This window comes from Humulus lupulus, chromosome 6 (genome assembly GCF_963169125.1).
Source record: "Humulus lupulus chromosome 6, drHumLupu1.1, whole genome shotgun sequence".
NCBI classification, from domain to species: Eukaryota; Viridiplantae; Streptophyta; class Magnoliopsida; order Rosales; family Cannabaceae; genus Humulus; species Humulus lupulus.
The window spans coordinates 90,659,212-90,682,456 of NC_084798.1; the positions used below are offsets into that span (position 1 = coordinate 90,659,212).

The 23,245-nt window shown below is 39.0% G+C and overlaps 1 non-coding gene and 1 pseudogene across 1 annotated transcript; one reads left to right on the forward strand and one right to left on the reverse strand.

Moving 5' to 3' along the window:
* Positions 1-5,200: 5,200 nt before the first annotated feature.
* Positions 5,201-10,659, reverse strand: LOC133785291 (uncharacterized; annotated as a pseudogene).
* A 4,979-nt stretch (positions 10,660-15,638) lies between these two features.
* On the forward strand, positions 15,639-15,745 carry LOC133787503 (small nucleolar RNA R71). Its single transcript, XR_009872521.1, has one exon. It is a non-coding gene; the product is annotated as a small nucleolar RNA R71 (small nucleolar RNA).
* Positions 15,746-23,245: the final 7,500 nt, after the last annotated feature.

Sequence of the window (23,245 nt, forward strand, 5' to 3'; positions counted from 1 at the left end):
ATGGTATGATACTTGTGCCACCATTCATGTAACCCATGATAGATCTCTATTCAAAACATTTGAATCTTCAAAGGAAGGGCATGGAATCCAAATGGGCAATGAGAAAAGGTCCAAGGTTGAAGGAAATGGAACTATTGACTTGTTCTTCACATCTGGCAAGAAGGTTCTACTCACCAATGTTTGTATGTACCGAAAATGAGTAGAAACCTTGTGGTGGAAATTTACTTGGTAAACCGGGAATCAAGGTTGTGATAGATTTTGGCAAGCTTATTTTATCTAAAGACAATGTTTTTGTGGGAAGCGGATATGCTTGTGATGGCATGTTGAAACTTTGTACTTCTATTGACATTGTGAACAATAAAGTTTCTTCTCTTTGTTATATGCTTGACTCAAATTCTATTACTTTGTGGCATGTTAGACTTGCACATATAGGATTTAGCACAATTAAAAGGGTTGTCAAATGTGGATTAATTTATTGTGATAATGTTGAGCATGAAAAATGTGAATTATGTGGTAAATCTAAAATGGTAAAGAAACATTTCCTAGTGTTGAAAGTGTTGGGAATATATGGCTTTAGCTTTTGCAAATCAACAATGAATTATGATAATAATACAATATTCCAAACCATAGATGTTGATTAAGATTCAAATTCAAAGTATGAAGGCAATTCATGATAATCAAATAAACATGTTTATGATATGAATGTTAATCTTGAATATAATGAACTAAATGATTAAATGATGATAAGATGAACTTAGATACATTTAATCATCAATACTAACAATGAAAAACATAATAGAATGACAAAATACAATATTAGGGTTAGAGAGATACAACATTTGTATTGAGCAACTTGAATCTTCAAATTTGGAGAGCTTCTAAGGCTTATACACAATAAGAATATTGTTATCCAAAATCTCTATTCCAAGCCTTCCCAATTGCTTGAAACTTTAACTAAGTAGAATGATATTTGGGATTGAACAAGCTTTGAAACTCATGCAAGTCAAGCAAGCTTGATGAGTTTCTTGGAGAAAACTTTGGTCTTGAGAGCTAGAGAGAGAATGAGTTTTAGAGAGAGAGTTTGAAAGTGTGATTAAGGTTTTTCAACTCTAATAACCCATATATATAGTGTAGGCATGATCATTAGTCTAACCAATAGGATTAAAGCATTTAAAACACATCATTGGAGCATTTTGCGTAAACTATACGGCCCTAAAAGACAGTCCAGGCGATGCATCACCTACATGCAGGCGATGTATCACCTAATAAGCGATACGTCGCCTACTAGCAAGTGATGCATTGCCTGCTAGGGCTTTTGAATCCCTTCACATTTAGGCGATGCTACGCCACATAGGGGGCGACATATCGCCACCCTCTCTGACTTTGGACCACTCAAATGGTCCTAAAATTGCTCCAAATGCTACCAATTTTTTTTTGGGAATGTTTGGATACCTCATTGTATTACTTTAAACCCATAAAAGTCACTTTTAGATGTCTTCTACACAATCTCATGTTTTTACTTCTATGTAAGTGAAAACTGCTAAGTGTTTTGCACCTCAACGTGTAAACAACTTAACCATTATATTTAACCAATCTCAACAATCCCCCACTTGGTTAAATATAATCCTCTCTTCTTAGTTAACAATTTTGGTGCATAAAATAAAGTATTTTTCGATTTGAACTTTATCTTGGTGAAAGTATTACAAAGCCTTATCGAAGTCATCAGTGTCTTAAAGATTGAACCAAGTACTCCTTAATGATAAAACTGGTAACACCACACACACATTTACTTGACCATTCATTTTCCCACTTTTCTCACTTAGCACTCATATGGCCATGTGCTCATCCATCTCATGAACTTCCGGGGAGAAACTCCAACTCCCATGAGAGACGGCACCACCTCTAAGTTCACATAGGTGAAGTTCTTACAACATATTTGCTACCTTTAGAGATACTTGTTGCACACAACTGAACTTCATTAAAATCCCTAGGCTTAACCCGCACTTAGTAGCAACCAACACTAACCATCCTTGGATGGAACTCATGATTTTAGTCTTGAAACTATTCACTCAATAACTTGTTCTTAGCCATTGAACTCTTGCCCTTGATGTTTACAAGTTTGGAGTTGGGTTACCATCATTGGTGAATATATTATTCTAGGAGTTTTATTCACATCCCTTTTGAAGTAGAATTTACTAACCTCTTCGCAAGAGGTTTTGTAAATGGATCCGCTAAGTTCTCAATTGTCTTAACATATAACATCGATATGATTCATCCACGAATCAATTGTCTCACATACTCATGTATTAGACTTATATGTCTAGACTTCCCATTATATGCGCCATTATATGCTCTAGCCAATGTGGCTTGACTATCACAAAGTATCGAGATCGTCGATACTTTATCTACAGAAATTGGGATCTCTAACATGAGATCCCTAAGCTGCTCAGCCTCTTTGCTGGTTATCGCTAGAGCTATAAATTCAACCTCCATGGTTCAATGTGGAATACATGTTTGTTTCTTAGAACCCCAAGAAACCGCTCCTCCTCTGAACATAAACACCCAACCACTTGTGGAGAGATTATCTCCTACACTTGATATCCAACTTGCATTGGAATATCCTTCAAGTATCTTCAGGAACTTTGAATATTAGAGGCCTAGCTGCTTGGTCCTTTTATGGTACCCTAGAACTCTCTCAAACATTTTCCAATGTTCCATACTTGGATTGCTATTAAACTTCCTTAGTTTACTAATTGCTCTACCATTGTTCTTTTCAAGCTTTATGCTTGAATCAAATGGTGTATTTGCCTAATTGATTTTGAGATTACTAAAATTGTCAAGCACTTTCTCAACAAAGTGAGCTTGACTTAAGGCATAACCCCCACAATTTCTTTTCACTTTTATACTAAAGAAGGTATCGACCTCTCAAAGATCCTTAATTTAATAAGTGGAAGATAGAATCCTCTGCGTTTCCATTATGCCTCTCATCTCACTACTCAAAATCAACAATCATCGATATATAGACACACCAAGATGACATAGCCATCACAAGTCTTAGAGTATAAAAAATTGTCCATTATTGTGTCTACATCCATCCGAAACAGTAGCTTTATCAAACTTCTCATACCATTGTTTCGATGCTTGTTTTAAACCATATAATGATTTAACAATCCTACACACTTTATGTTCATTTCTCCTTAAAACAAAACCCTCTGGTTGTTCCATATAAGTCTCCTCGTTGAGATCTCCATTTCGGAATGTCATTTTGACATCCATTTGATGAACATAAATGTTATATATTACTACTACAAAATTGACATGGGAGGATGGTTTTAAACTGTCGTATGGACTCTCATACGTCGGTTCTAGTACCGCCATGTAAAGCATGAAACGACGGTTTAAATAAAAGTGTCATCTCTTGTCGTACATGAAACGATTGTTCCTATACAAACGTTGTCTCTTGTAGTACATAAGACAACAATTTCTGTGCAAGCGTCATCCACTGCAGTAAATGAGACGACAATTCCTACTCAAGCGTCATCTTTCTGCAGTACATGAGATGACAATTTATGTGCAAGCATCGTTTCCTGTAATACATAAGACGACAATTTTGTGGAGACCGACGTCCCATGTAAAATATGAGAATTTTTTCATTTCTCTATTTTCAACCACTATATTCCTTTATAATTTCCTATGTAATTACAACATGGTTCTGACAGAATCAATAAGCAGACAAAATAATCAATATAATTCAGTATGTTCCAAATTTAAAAATTACAAGAACAAAATATACACTTGGAATAACTATGTAAGTGCTAACTAAAAACTACAATTAGTATATTTTTTAATTCTGATTTCAAAAGTTACTATAGCTATGACTCATCCGCTCAAGAAGCCTGGCTGCCCATTCATTTCGAGTTTCATTAATTTCACCAAGTATATATATATTCTTCCCACCATACTACAAAACACAAAATAAAAATTTCTGTGCAAGCGTCATCCACTGCAGTAAATGAGACGACAGTTCTTACTCAAGCGTCATCTTTCTGCAGTACATGAGATGACAATTTATGTGCAAGCATCGTTTCCTGTAATACATAAGACGACAATTTTGTGGAGACCGACGTCCCATGTAAAATATGAGAATTTTTTCATTTCTCTATTTTCAACCACTATATTCCTTTATAATTTCCTGTGTAATTACAACATAGTTCTGACAGAATCAATAAGCAGACAAAATAATCAATAGAACTCAGTATGTTCCAAATTTAAAAATTACAAGAACAAAATATACACTTGGAATAACTATGTAAGTGCTAACTAAAAACTACAATTAGTATATTTTTTAATTCTGATTTCAAAAGTTACTATAGCTATGACTCATCCGCTCAAGAAGCCTGGCTGCCCATTCATTTCGAGTTTCATTAATTTCACCAAGTATATATATATATATATTCTTCCCACCATACTACAAAACACAAAATAAAAAACTAAGTCAGAAATTAAATTCAATAGAATTGTAGTTCAATAATAATAAATACACTTACATTACAAGTTAATCATCGCATGAGTGTCTCATTCAAGCAATAGTCCTTCATCATCCTTATGATATAAAAGTCGCACTCTACTGAAGATATTTGACGAGGGCAATTGACTATTTTCCACTTGTATTTTTTTTCATTCCTTCCTGTCTTTCGCTTAATGTGTGAAGAGACACTATATATACATCAATATCATGAGCATATTAATTTTTTATTTCCATATCAGATAACCATATTATATTCTAAAATGAGTTTCAAATGTATTACCTATTCATAAGGTTCTTCAAATCATTTTGAGGGGATTTTCTAAGTGGATCAAGAAAGTAACATGTATCGTCATGTTTAAGCCTTTTATATTTTCAATTGCTTGAGTTTGATTTGGAGTATTTGAAATAATGATTTGGTTGAAATGATTTTTCACAATCATAATAAAGCTACTTTCATTTCTTATAATAAAAACAAATATATATAAATAAATGACTTAGATAAGGCAAATATCATGATAACAATGAAATTTGCAGATAATGTTTTGTTCTGTATTCATGAATGTAATGCACATAGCAAAGCATGTGAAGTCACTTCCATAAAACTATCAGAAAAAATAGCATAAAAATAGAAGGGTATAGGGAAAGAAAAAAAAATCACCTCATCTTCTTGCTTTAAATTTTGGAGGCCCATGAATAAGCTACTAGATTGATGGCTTCTGTAGCATTTCTTGTAAATACAATCTCACTAGAATTTGATAAATTGATAAAAGATGCAATCTTCTTTCTGGCCAACTCATACTTGTCTGTTGCCCTTGCATTATTTTCATGAAAGCGAAAATGGAAGTCAATAGCATACATAAGTTTTTCTATAAATCATAACACACATCCATTTTTTTTTCTCCTTTCAATCAAGCAAAGTACAACTTTTGTGGCATAACTCACACACATAAAGTAATATCTCCCTCTATCATAACTTTGCAATATAGTCTATTACTGTTAGTTTTCATACCAATCAAGCATTAAGTACCTTAACGAATGGATTCCACGATGCGCATTTGAATTGTAATCTTCGTAATAGTTTTGTAAAGCTTTCATGACAGCTATAGGCTTCTGGGAAGTTGCAGCATTATCTAAATAGACAAGTTTACAGCCATTTACTTCATGCAAAGCCATAATTATATATATATATATATAAATCAACAAGGCTTACATGTTATTAAAATAAATAAACAAGTAACTAATTTTGCACAGAAGAGGACTCCGAGAAAATCAATGGCAACTTTATGTAGTAGACTAGTAGTCCACCACAACTCAATATCCATTTCTAAAGCAATGGAATAAACCAGTACCCACAAACATACACAACTTCTCCAGCTAGTCTACTACATAAAATCAACTTCTAAAGCAATGCAACAACTCATCTACTTATAGGCATATAAAATCAACATTCAATGAGTTCTCCTACATGCTATCCAAAATGTACTCAAACCAAGCAGTCGAAATAGTAACTGTAAATTAACTCAACATACATGCTATGCTACGGGAACAACACTGTAAGCCCCAATCAATCCAAATAGTGACATGAACATCATTTTCCCTGAGAAAGAAAAGAAGTTACCAATGAGTGAGAGGGAACGATTTAAATAGCATATACATACAAATATAAGTTGTTTTTATGCATACTTATGAATTCATCATCAGAGTTATGTTGTCTCCTTTCAAAAGTATCCTCCCTGAAGAACAAGGGAAAAATCAATATAGTGTATCTCTAGCTATTGATCTTGATAATTTCAAACTAAGAAAGCATATTAAAAGAGATGTATCTATATATACTTGTAATAATGTTTGATTTTCACTACAATTTATCAAATATATATCATCATTAGTTCTGATGATGTTGTTTTTTCTGATGATGTTGTTTTTTCTGATGATGTTGCTACTTTGTCAAATTCCTATGCACCTGAGAACTTAAATGTTCATCATCATGGCCTATAGCAGTTCGAAAAGGAAAAAGGGATTCTGGGGTGTACTTGACAGAGCATCATAAACAGTCCATAAAAAACAAGACTTCCAGTTTAGAAAGAAAAGAACACAGCATCATAAACAGTCCAAAAAGAGAATTCCCATTTTAGAAAGAAAAGAAAAAACAAGACTTCCATTCCATGTAGTTCTAGAAGTTGAACACAACCAAAACCAGAATTTTACCATGATGAAAAAACAAGAACACAACCAAAACCAGAATTTTACCATGATGAATCCATGTAGTTCTAGAAGTTGAAAATTTGGATGAGAAAGTCAGAGCAATGATCATCTAAGAGAAAGAGGAGGAAACTATAATCTAAGATACAAATACTAATTAATAATCTCATTCTCTCTAAGTTCTTAAGATCACTCAAACAAAATACACAACTCAACAACAAAACATAAACTGATTTTCATCCCAATCCTAGTTGAATATTGCTACAAACAAATTGTTCAAAACTATCTCTTTTTCAAGTTCCTTTACCAAAATTAGATACTATATGACCAAACCAAAACAACACTCAATATTGATAACCTTATACTAACAAGTCTATGCTCCTTTCTGCCTCAATTCAATATATGACATATCATATTTGACAACCACTGTCTTTTTAAGCTGGTAAACTTTGATAACCTTATACTAACAAGAATGTATCTTCTTATCTCTTCTATATACTAATGTAAACTTTTTAAGCTGGTGACAACCACTGTCCCTAACCATCTCAACGAGCATACCACTGTCTCTAGCGTGCATACAATATAGCTAAGACTATGTTTAAGCAGAATACCAAAAAGGATAAGTAATTTGCAAGCTATGAGTGCTAAGAGATGTTTGGCTCAAAAGGACACTGACTATATACACATTGCATCTTTTTGTGTCAACATATTTCTTTTAATTTTAACATTATTGAAACTAAAAAGAAAGACAGAACAAGTTACCTCAGGATCTGTGTCGAAGTATAACTCCACAATCTCGTCATCATTAGCCCATAAGTTGTAGATAATAACTTTTGTGCCTTGAGACCCAATGTCATCAAACTATCATAAGATCAAAGCTAATATAAGCAAGCTAGAAAATAGAATGATAAACACATCACTTTGCACAGTATAATATATATTTATATATAAATAAATATTATACAAACAATAAACATATGTATTTCAACAAATATATATATTTATTAATATGAAACTGAAATCTAAAAACCATAGATGATATTTTGAAAGACGCACAGAGAAATCGTCAAAATCATGAGAGAAATCGTCTGAAGGGCTACAAGCGCTTGCTGAAGCAGGTTCTTTGTACCATTCATTTGCTTCTCGAGTCAGAAAGTTGGCCTCTGCATATAAGAAAACCACTTATTTCAAAATATATATTTTTAAAAGAAAAATGAAAGGAAATTACTCTAAACAGTAAACATTGCATGGCAATATCAAAATTGTGAGGGAAATCAGTAGCTAGAGAAATTAATTAAAATAGTTGGACTCCATTTCTGTCATAGTTCTATCTCTCCAAGTGTTCCCTTATTCTTGTTGTGATGAGTGTTGTACCAGTAGATCCTCAAAGGTCCTTTTCAGTGGCTGACTCCAACAAAAGCCTCTAGATCTCAAATGTGGACTGCATTTGAGTTGATACTTTATTTGTTTTCCTCTTATTCTCAGTGGCTTCACTATGGATATATAAATATTACCTAATACATATTTTTATCAGAGTCATGCTAATTCTTGCCTTTGCAGGTAACATGAGACTGAAGGGTATTCGAAAATCATAAAAGATTGTAGCATATTCAACCGTTATAAATAATACCCTTTTATTATATCACTAATAGTTCCTCGAGGAAAATTTCTACATGAACATTTCAATAACAAAAGTTAGCATCACAGGCAGTCAACGTCCACAATGGGAATTTTATTTGTACAGTACATAAACATTTGAAAAGAATACATTACCTGTAATCTATGCACGCCACAACAATGTCCCTTTCTGATAACTGTTGACCCAGAAGAGAACCCCATGCTTTATAGCTGCATTAGCCAAGAGAGAGAGAGAGAGAGAGAGATGTTAAGACATAAAGTAATTATGCAACCCGGAATGCTACTTCTGTTTTTAATTGGCAGATCCAGCTGTTCTTCACCTCCACATTTCTTTTATTTTTCCTATCTATCTAAAAATACATTGTTTCATCAGCTTGAACTGATAACCAGAACCAGAACCAGATGCCAGAATACATTCTTTAATATTTTTTAATTAAAAAAAAAAGCCAACATAAATGTTACAGCATACTAACTATGACCAAGTGTTCAATAATATTAATCAAGGGAAAATCTAACTCACCCAATAATCCAGGCTCCACCAGTTACAAATGCAATGACCTGTTTTGGCCCATCACTATTTTTAGGTAGATACAGATCCAGCCTGCAAAACAACTCTCAGTATCAATGCGACAAATCCTGAAATCAAAAGATTTAGAATATAGAAAATGCACAAAGTTTCTAGATATCCTACCTATTCCTTGGTTTATCGCCGTAAACAATACTTCTGCGTATCTGACTGGAGAAGAAATAGTTGTAACCAACTGAAATGAAAAGGCACGCTAGTTATTCTCCCATACACTGACTTTTCTGATTTCTACTTTGATAACAATATTTATAAACAGACAACTATAAATGCTGCAGACCTTGACAAAAGCCTGGTACAAGTAACAATGCATAACAACCAAGTGCAAGAAATCTTGTCATCCATCTGTAGCCTACCTTGAATATAAGAAAAATGGTTAGGGAACATCCATTTCTGAAAGAGGGAAGAAGACTTAAAGAAGCTTTAGAAGTACCTATTTAAGCTGCTAAAAAAATTATCATGATAAAACAGAATTGTACCAATTAAAACTGGCCAATTTTATAATTTTCCATTGATGGCAAGAATTACCAGGATTGTTATAAAATGTGCCAGAGTTCTAATGTAAACTATTGAATAATCCAACAATTCAACAACTTGCAATTGCTTTTATCATCACTCTTCCATACAGTTTATCTTTCTTTCCTCTATGTTGTTTTCTACCTAAGATCAATTACCCTCTAATTTACCATCAACTTGATACATCACACTCTAACAAGTTAAAATTTAGCTAAACACATGTTAATCAGGACACTCTAACAATGTCCATCAGTACCATTCTTTATGAAGTTCATTGTATTGTGTGTGTCTTCTATTCAAAATGATTTGAAACGAAAAAGAAAGTGTACTCCTCAGAGGCAATTACAACAAACTTTAGACAAAGGCTAACTACATCTCCTTCATAAGACCTTAATTTCATCCAATTAGCACTATGTCCTCCATTCATCATTATACAACTGATTGTCAAAGGAAAAAAGACAAGGCCAATTTTTGCAGCTTGATTACATTAATCAAACAAATAAACTACATATGAAGCTACTCAATAAACAGATCGAAATTTCCAAAATGGATGATCTAAAAAGAAACAAGAATCACAAACCACAATACACGAAACCAATTACCATATTAAAAAACAAAAAGCAACAAAACCTGATAAAAACTTACTCACCCAAGATATCTCAAAAGCTTTAAACTCAGACGAGTGAGCAAGAACGTCTCGGCCGCGGCGTGGCCAACATCACGCCTCAAAGATCGATGGCCTTCGATGTCAGATAACGAAGATATAGAATCTTCACTATTGGTTCTACGTCGCCGGTGCTGGTAAAACGTCTTAGCCATTTTTATCTTGGGAAGAAGAGGCTTAATGGGCTGGAAGGAGGCCTTTTCATTTTCAAACGACGAAGAAATGAGAAGCCTCGTAATGTTATCTTGAAGCTTTGAAGCAACGTACCTGGCCATGCACCCGGAACAGTAAGAATGGCTACAACCCTTGATGCTAAACGACTCACTTCCAGACTTGGGTTCCGCGCATATCTCGCAAACGAAAGATGGGTCGTTGTTGGAATTTGAAGACTGCCCGTTTTCGGAGCGTGGTGCAACTGAGGCGCTCTAGGGCTAGCCACCGCTTGTAGACGAGGGAACAGGCGTCACGGCTAGGTTTAGAATCAAGCAGGCGGAAGAAGAAGAGGAAGATGATGGCTGATACTGAAACCCTAACTGGGTATCGCTTGAGGGATGGAAGTGTGTTAGAAAAATGTTTAGAGCTTTGGAAATAAAAAAACAGAGGCAAATAAAAAAGTATAGAAGATAATTTGGCTCCAAAATTTTGGTACCGCCAATTTTGATACGGCCAATTTTTCCCCCCTGATATTTTATTATTTGATGCATTATAATACTTTCTCAATACTATTATATTCATGTTCTATGGAAAGGGGTATTGTGTAGTGAGAGAATGGGACGAGAAATTAAAGACACATACCCAGTATCTTGCTGAGGGGTATTTAAATCAACACCTCATATTGTTAAACAAAAAATAAAAATAAAAGTTTATTTTTATTTTTATTTTTGTTTAACAATATGAAGTGGGGTGTTGATTTGAAGAAGAGAAGAAACAAAAAGTCGAAACGGTTTAAAAAAAAATTAAAAGTGAAAAAATTCTATTTTCAAAATTTAATGAATTTTAATTAAAAAAAATTAAATAATAAATAAAAATAAAGTTACCAAGCACTGTTTTATGTTTAATTGTCAAATTTTTAATTACCTAATTAAAAAACTATTTTTTTAAGTATTACCAACACCATCATTAATGAATTTTTAATAAAAGAAATATTTTTTTATTAAATATATAATAAGTAATTCAATTAGCAATTAATATTACAAAAAAGTATTAAAAATTTAAACAATTATTTGAATAACTCATTTAAAAGCAAAACTCATTTTTTAACTAGTAGTTATTATGTGTTGCAAATTATTAATTAATACTTTTTTATTAATATATTTACATAAAATATATTAAATTATATTAAAATAATACAAATTAAATTAGTAAATGATTAGAAAATTTGTATTGCATTAGACAACAGTTTAAGTAGAAATGTTGTCTCATGTTAAAAATAGGCATGTTACAACAGTCTCATTAGAACTGTCGTTACATGTGAGTTTTAATTTACATGGCACAACAGTTTGTGAGCGACTGTTGCGTCATGTATATTTTTAACATGACACGATAGTTCTACTACAAACGTCATCTCATGCATGTCATCTAAGTACAATTTTGTAGTAGTGTATTGATGATAAGGCAAATAGTTTTCTTATAGTGGTTGTCCTAGCAACCGGTGCATACGTGTCAAAGTAATCAATTGATTCCTTTTGTTTAATGTTTAACGCCCAAATTGTGACAACCAATAAGAGGTGGTTGTAGTATAATTGGGCGGTCGATCTACAAGGAGGTAACCTAAAATCAAAATATTAGTAGAATATAACACACAAAAAATTAGTAACAAGAAATAGATAAAAAAAAATGGAAATGAAAAGAGATTTGAGATTTTGGTGTTGTATTTTTGATGAAATGATAAAATGATATAAGTGAAATAAAGGTAAGATGTAATCAAGAGTTTGAGAAATGGAAAGGTTTCATGAATTATCCATATGCTTGTTTAGTTACTTGGTTACTTGATTTACAAAAATACACAAGTAAATAGTTCACATCTCAACATTTACTTGGAAAATCTAACATTAAAGTCCATATTCTTTTCTAACAAAAGTTCATTTGAGTTATAAAGTTCTTTACTTTAAAAGCACAATGTTAATCTTTTGAAAAATCTAAAAATGACAAAATACCCAAAGGTAATAATGAAATAGAAGATTAGACATAAAATTATGTATCAATATTACTTTTACTAATTAGAAGCACATAGAAAGAGCATGACTAATCCTATATACTATTAGCATAAATAAATAAAGATAATAAGATAGAGATGGAGATGTAAGAACATAAATAACTCAAATATATTACATTAAGAACATAGTAAATCAAAGTAGCAAAATAACATCACTAGGATATGGAATCATCCCTAATCTTCTTCGGAAGATTAGGCCATTATGCTCATGATTCTTACAAAATTATAAACAGAAAATATGAGAAGAAAGTGAGTAGAAATTTTGCTATAGTTTCTTTACTCTAAAAATTACATATCAATTGTGAAGAAAAAGTCCCTATTTATAGAGGGAAAAAAAGGACTAAAAATAAATTGAACAACAAAATGGGGTTTACAAAATAAATCTGAAATATTAAAAATAAAATATGATTTTGAAAAATCAAATCTTATTATAAATATTAACCTAGTTATTTTTGTGCATGGTCAAAATGCCTTTTTTTTTCTTTCTAAAATACCACAAAGTGTGAACTTTAAAGCTCAAAATAGCAATTTTGCAAGGCCCAATACCCACAAAACATGGGTTGAAAGTGGCTGGTGGTAGATGAGGGTTTTGACACATTCCCAACCAATGGGGATGCGCCACGTAGGCGCTGGCTGGGAGGGTTGGGTCTTCGAATGCGCTACATATAGACAATCAACATATTACAATTATAAGTAGCTTGCTTAATAATTATAAATAATGCTCATCAATATTCAATCTATTTATGCGACCATAGGGCCACCTAAGTGTGCACCGCATCCATGAATACTTCCATTGATTTTTCGATCATGTCACTAAAGATGCTCATCATGCATCTTTGGAAGGTAGCTGGTGCGTTACACAAGCCAAATGGCATACGCCAGAAAGCAAAAGTGCCAAAGGGACAAGTGAAAGTGGTCTTATCTTGATCCTCTAATGCAATCTCAATTTGATAATAGCCAGAATAGCCAACCAGAAAGCAATAGAATGGATGACTAGCTACACGTTCAAGGATTCGATCAATGAATGGGAGTGGAAAATGATCTTTGTGGGAGGCGGCATTTAATTTTCTATAATCAATGCACATGCGCCACCCCATCATAGTTTTTGTGGGGACAAGGAGCCCTTTTTCGTTTTGGATCACAATGATACCAGATTTCTTGGGCACGACTTGAGTTGGACTGACCCATTTGCTATTAGCTATTGGGTAAATAATACTAACGTCTAGCAATTTCAAAAATTCATTTTTTACAACTACTTTCATCGTGGGATTCAGTTGTCTTTGAGGGTTTCTTCGAGGGATGGCTTCGTCCTCCAGATTGATTTGATGGGAGCAAATTAAAGGGCTAATACCTTTGATATCAGCAAGCGTCCAACCTATCGCAGATTTATGTGTTCGTAGTAGCTCGAGTAAGTGCAATTATTGAGAATTTTGAAGGTTGGATGAGATGATAACTGGAAAGGTTTCACCGTCTCCAAAGAAGGCATGTTTCAAACCCTCGGGAAGTTTGGTCAATTGAACAATTGGAACCTCTTCGGCTGAAGTTTTTAGCTTTTCCCTCTCACGAGGTAGCTCTTCAAAGTGAGGTTGCCCAAAGTGAGTCCTTCTAATACGTGAGCCTATGTGATCTGATATTGCAAGAGTAGACTCAATAGAACTGAGACTTTTTTTGTCAGGCAGAAGGAGGAGTTCATCAAGATTATCAAAGTTACTTCATAATTGAACCTCCACGGGAATTAAAGAGTCAATCATGAATGTTTGATAGCATTCATCATCTTCTCGAGGTTGTTTCCCGATGTGGAAGATATTGACTTCAAGAGTCATGTTTCCAAACGATATCTTCATTAGACCATTCTGACAATTGATCAAAGCATTTGCAGTGGCAAGGAATGGTCTTCCGAGGATAATAGGAATTTTAGACTCCATGTTTACTACATATTGGGTATCAAGAATAAGAAAATCCACGGGGTAATAGAATTTTTCAATCTGAACTAAAACATCCTCGACAATACCCCTAGGCTTTTTGGCGGAGCGGTCAGTAAGCTGTAGCACAATATATGTTGGTTTCATTTCTCCAAGACCGATTTGCGAGTATACAGAGTAAGGCATGAGATTTACACTGGCGCCAAGATCAAGTAAGGCTTGGCTGACTTCATGGGTCCCAATTTGGCAAGAAATGGTGGGACAACCAGGATCTTTGTATTTTGGCGGTGCCTTTTGTTCAATCACCGCACTTACTTTCTCAATCAGGAAGGCAGTCTTCTTGACATGGTGCTTCCTTTTTGCAGTGCAAAGATCCTTGATGATTTTGGTATAAGCGGGCACTTGTTTTATGATGTGAAGCAAAGGAAGATTAATCTTCACTTGTGTCAAGTGCTCAAGAATTTCAGCTCGGTTATCAGGAAGTTTCCCAGCAAGTTTCAAAGCCTGAGGAAATGGTATTTTTGGAGTGGCATTGAGTGGTGGATTTTCGGAAATGACTTTCGAAGTATTGGGAGTGTTGGATTTTATGGGTGGGTCTTGCAAAGTTTTACCGCTTCTCATCATGATGGCATTCACTTCCTTGACATTTTGATCATTAGAATTTGAAGATTGGGCCATGTGTTGGCCTTGCACATTGAATTTCGGTTGGGAAGGAAGTTTTCCTTTTTCTGGAATGGCCAAGGATTCAGTCAATTTTGAGAATTGACATTTCATTTCCTTGATTTCTTCCATCATTTGGCGATTAAGTTTGGATTGTTCCTCAATGAATGCATGAAGAGTATTCTCGAGAGAATTTTGTTGTGGATGAGCATTGTATTGAGGTGCAGAGTATGCCTTTGATGGTTGAACTTGTTGCTCATTTCTCCATTGGCCTCCAGACGATTGAGATTGGTTGGAATCTCTCCAACTAAAATTTGGGTGGTTTCTCCAACCAGGATTGTACGTATGGGAGAATGGCTTGTTATATGCCCCTAAGGCATTGCATTGATCCTTATAAACCCCTCTTATTTCATTCAAAGCTAAGCAGTCCTTAGCTAGGTGCTCCGTCCCTCCACAAACAAAGCATGGTTCTTGCGGTTCCGCTTGAGCGATCACGTGCGATTTTTGGCCATTTTTTCGTCATTAAGACCTCAAACTGCTTTTTCAAAGCTTCGAGTTAGGCCTTAACACTATCCTCTTCTCAAAGTTGATAGATCCCGGATGGTTTGTGTCGGTTGGTGCTATCAATAGCACTTGGACCAGTCCAGGTGTGAGACTTTTTCGCAGTTTCTTCGAGGCCTTCATAGAAGTAACTGACCAAACGCCAGTTCTCATAGCCATGGTGTGGGCACTGGTTCAACAGATCTTTGAATCTTTCCCAGACTTGATAGAACGTTTCATTGTCCTTTTGGGAAAATGTGGAAATCTGCCGTTTTAGACTGTTGGTCTTATGGCTGGGGAAGTGTTTTAGAAAGAAAGATTTGGTCATCTCCTCCCATGTTCCAATCGACCTAGGTCTCCAAGAGTATAACCGGCTTTTGGCTTTGTCCTTCAAGGAGAAAGGGAAGAACTTCAGTCGCACAACATCGACATTTTTGGCTCGGTTATAGAACGTGGCTACTATCTCCTCGAATTCTCTGGTATGCACGTATGGGCTTTCGTTTTCCATTCCATGAAAATGTGGGCAAGAGTTGAATCATGCCAGGTTTAAAGTCTAATGCGGGCATATTAGGAGGGAAGATAATGCATGAAGGTGTGGAAGTGCAAGTAGGATGGAGGTAGTCATTAAGAGTTCTTGGTTGGATTTCATCATTGCGATCCATTGCGAATGGATTATTATCAGCAAAAGTTTGTGGAGAAGCAGGATTGGTGGAAGGAGTTCCGGAAGGAGTGGTGGATGAATTGGAAGAAGTGTCACTAGAAGTTTCGTGATGATTCATCCACTCTCAGAAATCAGAATTAAATTTATTTATTTATTTTGAATTTGTATTATTATTATTTTTTTGTAAAACTTGTTCCCATGTAGATTTGGAGGATTTTGGATGATCTCCAATGCCTTACTAGAACTCCCCGAGGTTACCGAGTAAGAATAGTGGATCACAAGTCAACCTTTTCGACCAAACAACCTTTAAGCAGAGTGAAATTGCTTATTTTGACAGAACAAACTTGGTTTTCTTATAGTAATAAGTTCAACAATGTAATAGTGCAAAGGTAGATGCTCGAAATGTTCCCAGGCTGATTGGGAAGGTTGCCAAAGTACTGCTTAAGACCCACACTTGCCTAGCCAGAACTCCCAGGGGTTCCCAGGTAAGTGTGGAGGGTAATGTTATCACAAACCTTGTTTAACAACCAATCTTTCTAGACAGAACAATATCGGTTTCTACTATTTGTAATATTACACAATTGTTCCCAATACTTTGCGTTTTAAAATTAAAATTTTATGAACAATTTTATGCAATTTTATGTTTTTTATTTTAAAAAACACCTAAATTCTAAGGAAAACTAAGGTAAAAAAAAGTAAAATCCTAAACTAACCAACAAAATAAACAACACAAAAATAAAATAAAGAAAATAAAATTAAAGTGAAGATAAAATAACAAGCTTAATCTTTTTTTTTTCAATTATGTGCTAAACTAAAAAATAGAATAGAAATTAAGAAAGAAAAAATGGAGTAAGAATTAGCTAAAAAAATAATTTATAAATATATATATATGGTTCTGTACGCCTTGATTTTCCAACGAGCTATTAGCGAGCTGAGATACGGCCTAAACTATATCAGCCACGTGGGTCCCCCATGACCGTAGTTGTTGTCGTCAGGTCCTACCTCGTTAGCTCGGGGTATCCAAGGGTTCACCAAGATTACTTAAGGACTGAGTCTGGACTCTGAAGGCCACAGGTCGAGGGAAGCATCCAGCTCGTGGTACGAGCTAGAGTTGGAGGCTGTGACCTTTTGTAAAGTTAACCACGCAAGGTAAACGTGCATATATCAGACATCACGTGTCTGATATATCCCTGACTTCTCGGACACGCAGCATGAACGTGCGTATTCAGACACCCACGACTGGGTTGGGCCGTGCGGCCCATTATCCCCCTTACCTATTGATTAGACCACACTTCATGTGTCAGGTTTTAGGAATTAATCATGAATGTCACAGAAGTGACATGATAGGTAAGAAGGTCACGAGATGACCTTCTTACCAACTCCCAGGTGTCCTCTCCTATAAATATGGAGACCCTGGGAGTTGCAAAGGGTTGGATTCTATTGTGTAAGGAAATACCCTGTAAAAGAATACCAAGCATATAGCAATAATATGGACTGGTGGAGTAGAAGGATTTTAACCTTTGAACCACCTAAAAAATGTAATTGTGTCGCCAGTCCATCTCCAAAAGATCATCCATATGTTTCGGTTCATAGTTAAGCACTAATCCCTTCCTCTTATTTTCTTAATTACCTGTTGGTGAAGAACCGCGTCAACAGATTGGTGCTTTCATTGAGAGCTAGTTAGATTGGTGCTATCGCAAACATCCAACTATGGTGACCACTCGATCAAGACACGGTAACGAGGCGGAACAACATGATGGGCAGGAGGCTCATCATGCCGCCATCTCTGGTGAACAGATTCCTGAAGTCCAGCAGCGGCCGGGCAAACAGCCGGTGGGCCAAGATGACACTGGAAGTTCGGCGCCCCGGCCGCCTAATCCAAACCCAGATTTTTACACTGCGGTAGAGATGGAGAAAGCTCAGCTGAGGAGCCAACTAGCGAAATCTAATCAGAAAATCAAGGAGGTGTTGGCCTGACTACCCCCTCTTATAACTGACACTAACGTCGGAAAGAGGCAAGGCGAGACTCATAAGTCCCACCGGGGTAATCGGTCCAGGCCTAGCCGCTCGGACAGACCGTCGACATCCAACTCTATTCCCTCATCGCATCGTCAAGAGGCAAACTTCGAAGAAATACCTAGAGCCGAACAACAGTATAGCCGCTCGGTCCGAACTTCAACTCCCAGTTCACAACCAGCCTCGAGCGCGCCCAGGAGAGCTCGAGGGAATTCCAGAAGGAGATCTGGGGAAGGCTCACAACATCAGCCCGTCCCCACCAGCCGTCCTGCACCTCGTCCAGATCGCCAGGCGCGGGACCCGCAGGTTGGCAGGGCCGAAAGGCCCCCACCTAACTTGATCTGGCCTGACGGAACCAGGATTACATCTCCGGTCAGGCATCCTCCGTCTCCAATAAGATATCCATCTCCTCCTCGGCCCATCCGAGATATTCCAGCTTATGGAAGCAGCAGGAGAAACCTGCCGTTCGCAGGACCTTCCCGACGTAGCAGGGCGCCGAGAGAGAGCCCGGATCCTCACCCCCAAAGGCAGACTCCGAGCTTCTCTAACAGGAGCTACTGGACCGGCAGTCGCCGGAGTGACCTTTCTGGCGGAGACCTGCGTCAACGTTTAAGCTCGGCACAAAGTCCACCTACGAGATCGCCTTAACTCTCATAGAGAGGAACCAATAGGAGGTGGCAGCCATGCTCGCTCAGGGGGAGACCTGTCCGAGGTGCGTAATGGTAGGAACACCCCAAATAACCTATCTCAAGATAGGAGGGGCAATAACCCACCAAACGCACACAGTGGATCCGAAGCTGTTGAGCAGCCCCGGAATAACCAAGGAAATCAGGACAAAACCCTCGAGCGCCTGACTCAGTTGGAGGAGCAAATAAGGAAGCTCTTGTCGGAGAAAGAGAAAGACGAGTATGATTCGGGGGACGAGCTGGAACTCTTCGCCCCCAGCATAGCAGCAACGGCTTACCCACCCAGTTTCCGTATGCCGCACCTGTCCAAATTCAACGGAGATGGAGACCCGTCGGATCATCTGGGGATGTTCAACACCCTGATGATGGCCCACAACATTGGCCCTGAGCTGAGATGTCTGATATTTCCCTCCACACTGACTGGACCAGCCAGGCAGTGGTTCAAACAAAGCAAAAGACAATCAATCAGCTCCTGGAAAACTTTCTCTGCTGACTTCAAAAGGGCATTCCGAGCCTCCCAGGCTGCCCGCGTCAAGGCCGACTCTCTGGCTAACGTGAGGTAGCAGCCCGACGAACCTTTGAAGGCTTACCTGAGCAGGTTCGCGAATGTCGCTGCTCGGGCCAAAGACGCAGATGACAGCTCCAAGCTCATGGCCTTGAGGACTGGAATCCTCGTCGGAGGGGGACTCTGGAAAGAAATACAAATGAAGGGAGTTAGCTCAGTGAAAGAGTTCCTAAATAGGGCCCAGGAATGGATCAACTTGGAGGAGGCCGAAGCCTCAGCTGCAGGGACCAGCCAGGTCCCTGAGCAGCCCACTGGAGTAGGAACGGAGGTCATGACTGCGACCCAGAACGTTACACAGAATAACCAGTTCGGCGGAGGCAAAAGAAAGGGGAGCGGCGAGGGCAGCCAGCATGGCCCAAAGAAGAATAAGTTCGTAGAAAAATTTAAGTCGGTCTACGCGACTTACATAGAGCTCACCCACTCTAGGGAGAACATCTTCCTGGCGAATTCTGCTCGCCTCCCCTAGAAGAAGCCGGAGCCGTTAAAGCACCAGAAGGGGAAGAGAGACACCTCCAAGTTTTGTCGTTTCCACAACGATGTTGGCCACAATACTGATGATTGTAGGCATTTGAAAGATGAGATCAAAACTCTCATCAGAGCCGGTCCCTTGTCTCAGTACGCGCGGAACAGGGTTCCAGCAAGTCAACCTGCTCTAGAAGTCCCGGTCAGTCAGCCCGGGTCTTGGATAGACCAAGACGTCCCTCCTCCAGTGATAGGGGAGGAGAGATATCCACAATCTCGGGAGGTCTGCATTTAGCTGGCGCGATCAGGGGTGCCCAGAAGAGGTACGTAAACGAACTCAAGGCGCATAATGGAGTAGAGTTCGTCCCGGAGCAGCGTCTGCCAAAGCAGCAACGATTGGAGAAGCAACCAATCATTTTTACAGAAGAAGATGCTGGCCATGTTCAGTTCCCTCATAACGACCCTCTAATCATAGCAGTGCAGCTCGCTAATCGGAGGGTTAGGAGGGTGCTAATCGATAATGGGAGCTCGGTAAACCTTCTATTCTGGTCCACGCTGGAGAAGATGGGTTTGGCTGTCGCTGAGCTGAAGGCGACCTCCATGATGCTGTATGGTTTTTTGGGAGAAGGATCAGCGGCCATAGGGACTATCAAGCTGGTGATCACCTTAGGAGAAGGGCCTCGGACAGTCTCTAAACTCCTCGAGTTCGTGGTCATCGACTGCCCTGCTGCGTATAATGCTATTTTGGGCTGACCCACACTTATAGCTTTTGAGGCCATCACTTCCGTTCGCCACCTCGCGCTGAAATTCCCTTTTTCCACGGGGATATGCACGGTCCGTGGCGATCAGCTCACTGCCAGGGAATGCTACAGCATTTCCATGAAAGGAAAATCGAAACCCGGGCAGCTAGCAATGGCCATCCAAGGTGGAGGAGAGGAATCTCAGGAACCTTTAACTGGTCCTGAGATTGAAAAACCTCAGAGTGCTGAAGGGGAAAATATCGTCTTAAGTGAGGATATTAACCCCCGAATAGGCGAGGATAATTCTGAGCTCCAGGCTATTGAAGAGCTTGAGGAAGTAAGCATCGATCCACAAAACCCTTCACGGATGGTCAAGCTCGGGAAAAACCTCTGTAACAAGAGGAAAGCGGAGCTGACTAGGTGTCTACAGGATAACCTAGATGTGTTTGTGTGGTCACATGAGGACATGGTGGGAATCAGTCCAAATGTCATCATGCACACCCTTCATTTGGACAAGAGCGTTCCTGCGAAGTCCCAGAAGCAGAGGCCCCTGGGAACAACCCGGGCTGAGGCCTTAGAAGAAGAAGTAGCCCGGCTCAAGAAATGCGGCTTTATCCGTGAGGCCAAGATTCTGATTTGGGTTGCCAACCCCGTACTGGTCCCGAAGCCCAACGGGAAGTGGCGGACCTACATCGATTTCTCCGACCTGAATAAAGCCTGACCCAAAGATGGTTTTCTCTTGCCAAGGATCGACCAATTGGTGGATGCCACAGCGGGGCATGAGCTCATGTCCTTTATGGACGCGTACTCAGGCTACAATCAGATCGCCATGAATCCGGCGGACGAGGAGCACACCAGCTTCATGACCCCGACTAACGTCTATTGTTACAAGGTCGTGCCATTCGGGCTGAAGAACGCCGGCGCTACATACCAGAGGTTAGTAAATAGAATGTTCGCCAACCAGATCGGGAAGAACATGGAAGTGTACATTGATGACATGCTGGTTAAGTCAAAGACTGCCGATAACCATGTTTCCGACCTGGAGGAGTGCTTCAAGATACTACGGGAGTATGGCATGAGGCTTAATCCACATAAATGCACTTTTGGAGTCGCATCTGGAAAATTCCTGGGTTTCATCGTCAATACCCAAGGAATCGAGGCAAACCCCGACAAGATCAGGTCATTGCTCGAGCTTCCCTCACCCAGGTCGCGCAAAGACGTCCAAGGCCTGACAGGAAGGGTGGCAGCCCTCAATCGGTTTATTTCAAAATCCACCGATAAGTGCCTGCCATTCTACAACCTGCTCTGAGGAAATAAGAAGTTCGAATGGACAGAAGAGTGCGAAAGCGCTTTCCTCAACCTGAAGGCACATCTGGCTGAGCCAGCCGTATTATCCAAACCAAAAGCAGGAGAGCCTCTTTTTCTCTACTTAGTTGTCATAAAGGATGCAGCTAGTGCCGTATTAGTCCGAGAAGAAGACCGGGTTCAGAAACCTGTCTATTACATCAGCAAGAGACTTCTCGGGGCTGAATCCCGATACCCATTTATGGAAAAATTGGCGTTCTGCCTTATCACGGCCTCCCGAAAGCTCAGGCCGTACTTACAGTCCCACTCAATACACATCATGACCGATCGACCTTTAAGGCAGGTTTTGCATTAATCTGAAGCATCGGGACGCCTATTAAAGTGGGCTATCGAACTCAGTCAGTTCAAGATTTTATACACCCCACGAACTGCTATAAAAGTCAGGCCCTGGCCAATTTTGTGGCAAAGTGCACAGGGTTCCGGGAGGATCCTGCACAAGACTCACCCCAGGTCACCTCGGCCCAGGCGTCGTGGAAGATCTTCGTGGATGGTTCATCCAATGAGAACGGCTCCGGGGCTGGAATCATTTTGATATCCCCTGAGGGACATAGATTCCACTCGGTGCTGAGATTCGGATTCAAGGCCTCCAACAACGAGGCCGAATACGAAGCTTTGCTGGCCGGGCTAAGGATAGCCCAGGAGCTGAAGGCGAGCTCCGTTCAGTGCTTCAGTGATTCCCAGCTCGTGGTAAACCAGGTGCTGGACGAGTATCAAGCGTGAGGACCCAAGATGGCTGCCTACCTAGCAAAGGTAAAAGTTGAGCTGTCCGCGTTTGGGCGAGGCTCAATCGAGCAAATACCTCGGGAGCAGAACGCTAACGCAGATGCTCTTGCCAAGCTCGCCACCTCCGGGGAGACGGAGGCTTTGGGGTTAGTTCCTGTAGAGTTCTTGGAAAAACCAAGTATAGAAGAAGTCAGGACGGAGGTCGAGATGATTGACGCCAGGCCGACCTGGATGACCCCCATCCTTGAGTATCTCACCGAGGGGAAGCCACCTGAAGGGCGTAATGGTGCGCGGCGGGTACTGTACCAGGCCCCAAGGTATACGATGGTAGATGGGACGCTATACCGGCGTGGGCACTCCCTACCTCTCCTACGATGTGTTCTTCCAGGCGAAGCAAAGGCCATCTTGCAGGAAGTGCATGAGGGCTTTTGCGGGGATCACACTGGGGGGCAAAGCTTGGCCCTAAAGGTCTTAAGGCAAGGGTATTACTGGCCCACTCTGTCCAAGGACTCGATTTCGTATGTCAAGAAATGTGACAAGTGCCAGCGGTTCGCCACAGTTG